Here is an 8695-nt window from a genome sequence, read left to right on the forward strand (position 1 = left end):
AGATTGTAGATGTGGTGTACCTGACTGGAAGTGCAGTCGTCAGGTAGAGGAGAGCAGACAGCAGGAACACCTGAGTCACACTCACAGACGACATCATGAGGATGCTGACAATTTCCTGAGGAAACAAGAAGAAACACTTTCATGTTTTAGTTAGATCTGAATGTTACCACAATGTTACAACATGAAGAAAACACTACACAAAACAGTGTTGTCCTGACTTGTCCTGAACGTCAAATGCCATTGAGACATTACCTCAGCATACAAATCCAGTGGGAGAATGAAGGACTCACCTGATCAGATGTTACTCAGAGACTCAGAGACAGTTGCAGACTGGGTGTCAGGATGTGTGATGTATCCTTTTGTACCTCCTCAGGTATCGACCCTTCCACAGACCTCCCTGTGATTTTATTGCTTTTCTTTATTGGCTTGTCAACATAAGCTGAACCACTGGTTTGCTCACTTCCTGAAATCTTAACAAAGTCATTGGCTCCAACTTCCTTAATTAGGTCTAATGACCTGAGAGAGCGGCCGGCTATTTGCTCATATAACACCCACACGTCAGGGCTAAGTATTGATCATCTATCTTACATCTATGCTGATTTATTGCAGTAATTCTGTGTTTGTGTTTCCTCCATCCTGGTTTTTCAGGAGGATTTGTGACCTCATGGCTTTATTAGATGGTATTTGCTACATTTAGGGTGGTGATAGTGCAAGAACCAGGTGATCCTGGATACATGGACCAGCTGTGTGTGGAGACCAAAGAGACCAAAGAGAATATAAAATTAAATTAAACTAACACAGGAAACAAGCAGAATATTCACAGCTTCATCATGTTTTCATCAGTTTGCTTTTCCTTAAGCTGCAGAGAGTGACTTTTTGCTGTTGTTACCATTCTGCCTGTTGGGGCTTTGTCAACAGAAACCAAGTAACATTTGTATCCTGCATCCTTAATCTAAACCTGAACCATAATCTAAATCAGATGAACCCAGTTTTGCTGTTGCCTCCATGGATGGACAAGGATTCTCATGAATGTCACTGGCTAACACAAAATCTGAACATGTTATACTGAAACACAGTCATGTGCAGCTTACAATTTAAGTTATAGGCCCCTATGAGGTAAAACCAAGTCAAACCCAAGACCAAGTCGAGCACAAGACCGAGCCCAAGACCAAGACCAAGACCAAGACTGGGAAAAAAAACAGACTAGTGTTGAAGTTAAACTAGGGCTGGGCGATATGACAGTCCGTTTTTTTAGCTGAATGGCGATACTCGATATATATCTCGATATTTGTTCTGTGATGTAATTGGAGTTTCCCCCAAAGCATTATAACATATTAGATCAAATGTTTTCCAGAGGCAAACCCTTTAAAAAATAAACAAACAGTCCGTTATAAGTTTAAGCCACATGCCAAAGGTCAGAGGTCATTGAAATAAATAAAAATAAAAATAAAAAATAAAAAATAAAACAAATCTTTCCTGCATGACAATAATATACAGTAATTAATTCAAAAATACAATACTGTTACAATTTTTTTTTTTTTATAAATCTTTTTATTCGGTTTTTTGTTTACATAACAGTAGTTCACACATACAGTGTATACAGTAAGACTTGCAGTAAAATTAGCAGTTGGTAGTCCTACACAATATATGCTGAAATCAACAACAACTTAACTTAAAGTCTGAACTGCTCCATGAGCCGTTATTATCCCTTTCCCCTACCGACCCACTGTTAGATAAAGAGAACAAAAAAAAAAAAAAAAAAAAAAAAGACGAACACATACGAAACAAGAACAAAAAATAAATAAATAAAATAAAATATTAAAATCACATGTTAAAATGAATAAAATTCAGAATAAAAAATAAAAGAGGTTGGGGGGGGGGGGGGGCATCTAGTCACTGTCTGGGTGAATAATAGTTCTATCTAAGTACTCCAAGAAGGGCTGCCAGGTTTTGTTGAAGGCATTATCAGAACCCGCCAATGAAAATCTAACCTTCTCAAGCTTGATATGAGTTAAGACCTCTCTAAGCCAGCTATTGTGTGAAGGTGGAAGAACATGCTTCCATTTAAACAAAATAAGGCGTCTGGCCAATAGCGTTGTAAAGGCCAGTACTCGGCGCTTTGACGCAGGGAGTTGAGGTGTAGCGAGTGGAGGGGAGCCAAACAGGACCGTGCAAGGATCAGGGTTAAGGTCCATATCGAGCACCGTTGAGAGTGTATCAAAAATTTGGCGCCAGAAACCGGTGAGTTTCGGGCAGGACCAAAACATATGTGTGTGATTAGCAGGTGACTGTTTACATCTATTACAACTGTCACTGGTGTCTGGATAAATCTTCGCCAGTCGGACATTTGTGTAATGCACTCTAAAAAGAACTTTACATTGTAATAAACCGAGCCTGGCACATATAGAGGATGTATGAACTAGCTTAAGGATTTGGTCCCATTGTATATCTGAAATTGGAACTCCCAGCTCCTCCTCCCAGGTCTGTTTCAGACGAGTCATTAGGTCAGGGTTAAGGGAGTCAATGGCATTGTAGATCACGGAGATGGAACGCTTTTGTGCAGGATCGAGGGTGAGCAAGGAGTCAATCCGAGACCCGGGTGGATGGTTAGGGAAGTGAGGGTAGTTGGTTTTAACAAAGTGCCTGGCCTGAAGAAACCGGAAAAAATGAGATTGAGGTAATTCAAACCTGGCTGCAAGCTCCGTAAAATTAGTAAATATGTTATCTTTGTAAAGGTGCTTGACATATAATAACCCTTTGTTACGCCACATAGTGAAGGTGGCGTCTGACAGGGAGGGCGGGAATAAATGGTTTTTAACAACCGGTGCTAAAGTTGAGGGATCATTCAAGCCATAGTGTTTGCGAAATTGGATCCAAATTTTTAGTGAATTGGTTACAACAGGGTTCTGTGAGATATTATGCACCTTAAGGGGAAGTCGCGCAGTAAGGAGGGACTGTAAAGAAAACTTTGAGGACCGTAGCTCTAACTGAACCCAAGAGGGGCCTGTATCAGCTCCTCTGTCAATCCAATTAATGAGTTTGTTAATATTGCATGCCCAATAGTATTGGATAGGATTGGGTAGTGCAAGACCGCCCAGCTTTTTGGGGAGTTGTAATACAGCTTTTCTAATACGGGGGGGCTTATTCAACCACAGAAAGGATGATATTGTCTGATCTAGCTGCTGAAAAAAGGATCGTCTGATGAAAATCGGAATATGTTGGAACAGGTAGAGAAATTTAGGTAGAATCACCATCTTTACCAGATTAACTCTACCAAATAGGGAGAGAGGGAGGGAAGACCAGCGAGCCAGGTCAAGCTTGCACTTATCAATGAGAGGGCGAAAATTTTTGTTGAAAAGGTCATTAAAAGAAGCAGTGATGAATATGCCTAAATATCGAAACCCCTCTGTAACAACTCTGAATGGAAAAGAAGACTGTGGCATCTTCTTAGACAGGGGATTGATAGGGAGAAGTTCACTTTTATTAAAATTCAATTTGTAACCAGAATATTTGCCGAATTGTGTTAGAATGTCTGTAATAACAGGGATGGATGACGCAGGGTTTGACACATATAATAACAAATCATCCGCGTACAGGGACAGCTTATGGGTGACTTCATTCCTGGTGATGCCCTCGACTCTCCCCTCCTCCCGGAGCCAGATGGCCAGTGGTTCGATAGCTAGAGCAAACAGGAGGGGGGAAAGGGGGCATCCCTGTCTACTGTTACAATTTTAACAGAAATAAAAACGGACTTTAGACGGACTTTGGAACATTTTCACAGATACAAAAAATTGTATCTGTGAAAATGAATGCTTAATTGGGTTTGAACAATTTTCTCAATTATTTCACTGTAGTGTGTGAACTATGAACCAGATGGTTCCCGCCATAGATATATAAAGGCTAGAACCTGTCTTACACCCGGAGTGTCTAACATCCGCACAGGACGTTGCCACAGTCAGCTCGCTCACCCATAACATGTGTTGTAGTGGTACATGGACTTTTTAAATAACCATAACATGTGTTGTACTGGTACATGGACTTTTTAAATAACCATAACATGTGTTGTAGTGGTACATGGACTTTTTAAATAACCATAACATGTGTTGTAGTGGTACATGGACTTTTTAAATAACCATAACATGTGTTGTAGTGGTACGTGGACTTTTTAAATAACCATAACATGTGTTGTAGTGGTACATGGACTTTTTAAATAACCATAACACGTGTTGTACTGGTACATGGACTTTTTAAATAACCATAACATGTGTTGTAGTGGTACGTGGACTTTTTAAATAACCATAACATGTGTTGTAGTGGTACGTGGACTTTTTAAATAACAATAACATGTGTTGTAGTGGTACATGGACTTTTTAAATAACCATAACATGTGTTGTACTGGTACATGGACTTTTTAAATAACCATAACATGTGTTGTACTGGTACGTGGACTTTTTAAATAACAATAACATGTGTTGTAGTGGTACATGGACTTTTTAAATAACCATAACATGTGTTGTACTGGTACATGGACTTTTTAAATAACCATAACATGTGTTGTAGTGGTACGTGGACTTTTTAAATAACCATAACATGTGTTGTAGTGGTACGTGGACTTTTTAAATAACAATAACATGTGTTGTAGTGGTACATGGACTTTTTAAATAACCATAACATGTGTTGTAGTGGTACGTGGACTTTTTAAATAACCATAACATGTGTTGTAGTGGTACATGGACTTTTTAAATAACAATAACATGTGTTGTAGTGGTACATGGACTTTTTAAATAACCATAACATGTGTTGTACTGGTACATGGACTTTTTAAATAACCATAACATGTGTTGTAGTGGTACGTGGACTTTTTAAATAACCATAACATGTGTTGTAGTGGTACGTGGACTTTTTAAATAACAATAACATGTGTTGTAGTGGTACATGGACTTTTTAAATAACCATAACATGTGTTGTAGTGGTACGTGGACTTTTTAAATAACCATAACATGTGTTGTAGTGGTACATGGACTTTTTAAATAACAATAACATGTGTTGTAGTGGTACATGGACTTTTTAAATAACCATAACATGTGTTGTACTGGTACATGGACTTTTTAAATAACAATAACATGTGTTGTAGTGGTACGTGGACTTTTTAAATAACCATAACATGTGTTGTAGTGGTACGTGGACTTTTTAAATAACCATAACATGTGTTGTAGTGGTACATGGACTTTTTAAATAACCATAACATGTGTTGTAGTGGTACGTGGACTTTTTAAATAACCATAACATGTGTTGTAGTGGTACATGGACTTTTTAAATAACAATAACATGTGTTGTAGTGGTACGTGGACTTTTTAAATAACCATAACATGTGTTGTAGTGGTACGTGGACTTTTTAAATAACCATAACACGTGTTGTAGTGGTACGTGGACTTTTTAAATAACCATAACACGTGTTGTAGTGGTACGTGGACTTTTTAAATAACCATAACATGTGTTGTAGTGGTACATGGACTTTTTAAATAACAATAACATGTGTTGTAGTGGTACATGGACTTTTTAAATAACCATAACTTGTGTTGTAGTGGTACATGGACTTTTTAAATAACAATAACATGTGTTGTAGTGGTACATGGACTTTTTAAATAACCATAACATGTGTTGTAGTGGTACGTGGACTTTTTAAATAACCATAACATGTGTTGTAGTGGTACGTGGACTTTTTAAATAACCATAACATGTGTTGTAGTGGTACGTGGACTTTTTAAATAACCATAACATGTGTTGTAGTGGTACATGGACTTTTTAAATAACCATAACATGTGTTGTAGTGGTACGTGGACTTTTTAAATAACAATAACATGTGTTGTAGTGGTACGTGGACTTTTTAAATAACCATAACATGTGTTGTAGTGGTACGTGGACTTTTTAAATAACCATAACATGTGTTGTAGTGGTACGTGGACTTTTTAAATAACCATAACATGTGTTGTAGTGGTACGTGGACTTTTTAAATAACCATAACACGTGTTGTAGTGGTACGTGGACTTTTTAAATAACCATAACACGTGTTGTAGTGGTACGTGGACTTTTTAAATAACCATAACACGTGTTGTAGTGGTACGTGGACTTTTTAAATAACCATAACACGTGTTGTAGTGGTACGTGGACTTTTTAAATAACCATAACACGTGTTGTAGTGGTACGTGGACTTTTTAAATAACCTTAACACGTGTTGTAGTGGTACGTGGACTTTTTAAATAACCATAACACGTGTTGTAGTGGTACGTGGACTTTTTAAATAACCATAACATGTGTTGTACTGGTACGTGGACTTTTTAAATAACCATAACATGTGTTGTACTGGTACGTGGACTTTTTAAATAACCATAACATGTGTTGTAGTGGTACGTGGACTTTTTAAATAACCATAACATGTGTTGTAGTGGTACGTGGACTTTTTAAATAACCATAACATGTGTTGTAGTGGTACATGGACTTTTTAAATAACCATAACATGTGTTGTACTGGTACATGGACTTTTTAAATAACCATAACATGTGTTGTACTGGTACATGGACTTTTTAAATAACCATAACATGTGTTGTAGTGGTACGTGGACTTTTTAAATAACCATAACATGTGTTGTACTGGTACGTGGACTTTTTAAATAACCATAACATGTGTTGTACTGGTACGTGGACTTTTTAAATAACCATAACATGTGTTGTAGTGGTACATGGACTTTTTTAAATAACCATAACATGTGTTGTAGTGGTACATGGACTTTTTAAATAACCATAACATGTGTTGTAGTGGTACATGGACTTTTTAAATAACCATAACATGTGTTGTACTGGTACATGGACTTTTTAAATAACCATAACATGTGTTGTAGTGGTACATTGACTTTTTAAATAACCATAACATGTGTTGTACTGGTACATGGACTTTTTAAATAACCATAACATGTGTTGTAGTGGTACATTGACTTTTTAAATAACCATAACATGTGTTGTAGTGGTACGTGGACTTTTTAAATAACCATAACATGTGTTGTAGTGGTACATTGACTTTTTAAATAACCATAACATGTGTTTATTTATTTATTTATTTATTTATTTATTTATTTTTCGGTCATGAAATTTAGATCACTCATCACATAACAGTGCAGTTCACACAATATACATAACCGAAAGGGAATGCGGGAGAAGCAAAGCATGTTTCAGCATCCGATAGAACTCAGAGATATAGTCTAGCTCTAGACAGTCAACTCAGACTCCATGTGTGTTTATTCATGTGTCCATGATGTTCCGTCGCGCGTGACATTCTCGACTTGTTGCCTGGCATATTCAACTTCCCAAAAGTCACAAATAATCCAATCAATCCAATCAATAGAGGGCACTGCATCATATTATTATTATTATTTATTTTTTTTCACCGTGGCAGCTAAATACTACTCATGTGTTGACATTTGTCTCAGTGTCAGCTGTTGTTTGGGTACATTTTTTTTTTTTTTTTGTTTGGTTAACTTTGCTTCCCCTGCCGTTTCCCACAGTGTCTACAGATTTCTGTCCCTGACCTGTCATACTTTCTTTCTGTGTCAGTCTGTATCGATTAATAGTCATCTCTACATACTTCTTTTTAAATACACTCAGTTTTGCTGATTTTTTCATCTCCTTATCCAGATTGTTCCACTGTCTGACCCCCGTGACCGATATAGTGAAGGATTTTAATGTAGTTCTTACCCTTCTCTGCCTAAACCTCATGTTCCCTCTTAGATTGTGTCCCTCCCCTCTGTTCAGGAATAATGTCTGTAGATTGTGAGGGAGGTTTTTGTTGGCAGCCCTATAAATCATCTGTACTGTGCGGTATTTTATTAAGTCATAGAATTTAAGTATTTTTGATTTGGTAAATAGTTGATTTGTATGTTCTCTGTAACTGGCATAATGTAGGATTCTCAAGGCTCTTTTTTGGAGCGTAGTACAACAAGTACAGTGCCTTCTGGTTTAATAGTTTTTGTGCCCTCCAAAGTATGGACACACTCCTGGCCAGCTTGCCTTTTAACTGTTTGGTGTGTGGCTTCCAACTTAACATGTCATCAATAATCACTCCCAGCACTTTATACTCATTAACCCTTTCAATGTCCACTCCATTAACTTGTATGTTAATACTAGTCTTACAGCCTTTTTTCCCATACAGCATATATTTAGTTTTCTCTAAATTTAGAGATAGTTTGTTTATATTAAACCACACATGTAGCTTGGCCATTTCATTATTGACTGTTTCCACTAGTTGGTTTAGGTCTTCCCCCGAACAGAAAATATTAGTATCATCTGCAAATAATGTCAATTTCAGAATATTGGATACCTTGCATATGTCATTAATGTATAGTATAAACAGTTTGGGGCCCAGCATGTGCATAACATGTGTTGTAGTGGTACATGGACTTTTTAAATAACCATAACTTGCTCAATTTTCTACCGATTTTCAAACGGTTTGGGTTGTTATAAACGTCAGAGATAGACTGCATATTTATGAATAATTATAACCATAGGCTTCAAATAACATTAAACAGAACAGAAAGGTGCAATGAATACATACACACACACACAAGGTACTTATGTTAAATCAATATATATGCTACTAAAACTCAGGATACAGAATGGCATGAGATAAATGTATACTTTTATAA

This window comes from Solea solea, chromosome 12, assembly GCF_958295425.1.
Source record: "Solea solea chromosome 12, fSolSol10.1, whole genome shotgun sequence".
NCBI classification, from domain to species: Eukaryota; Metazoa; Chordata; class Actinopteri; order Pleuronectiformes; family Soleidae; genus Solea; species Solea solea.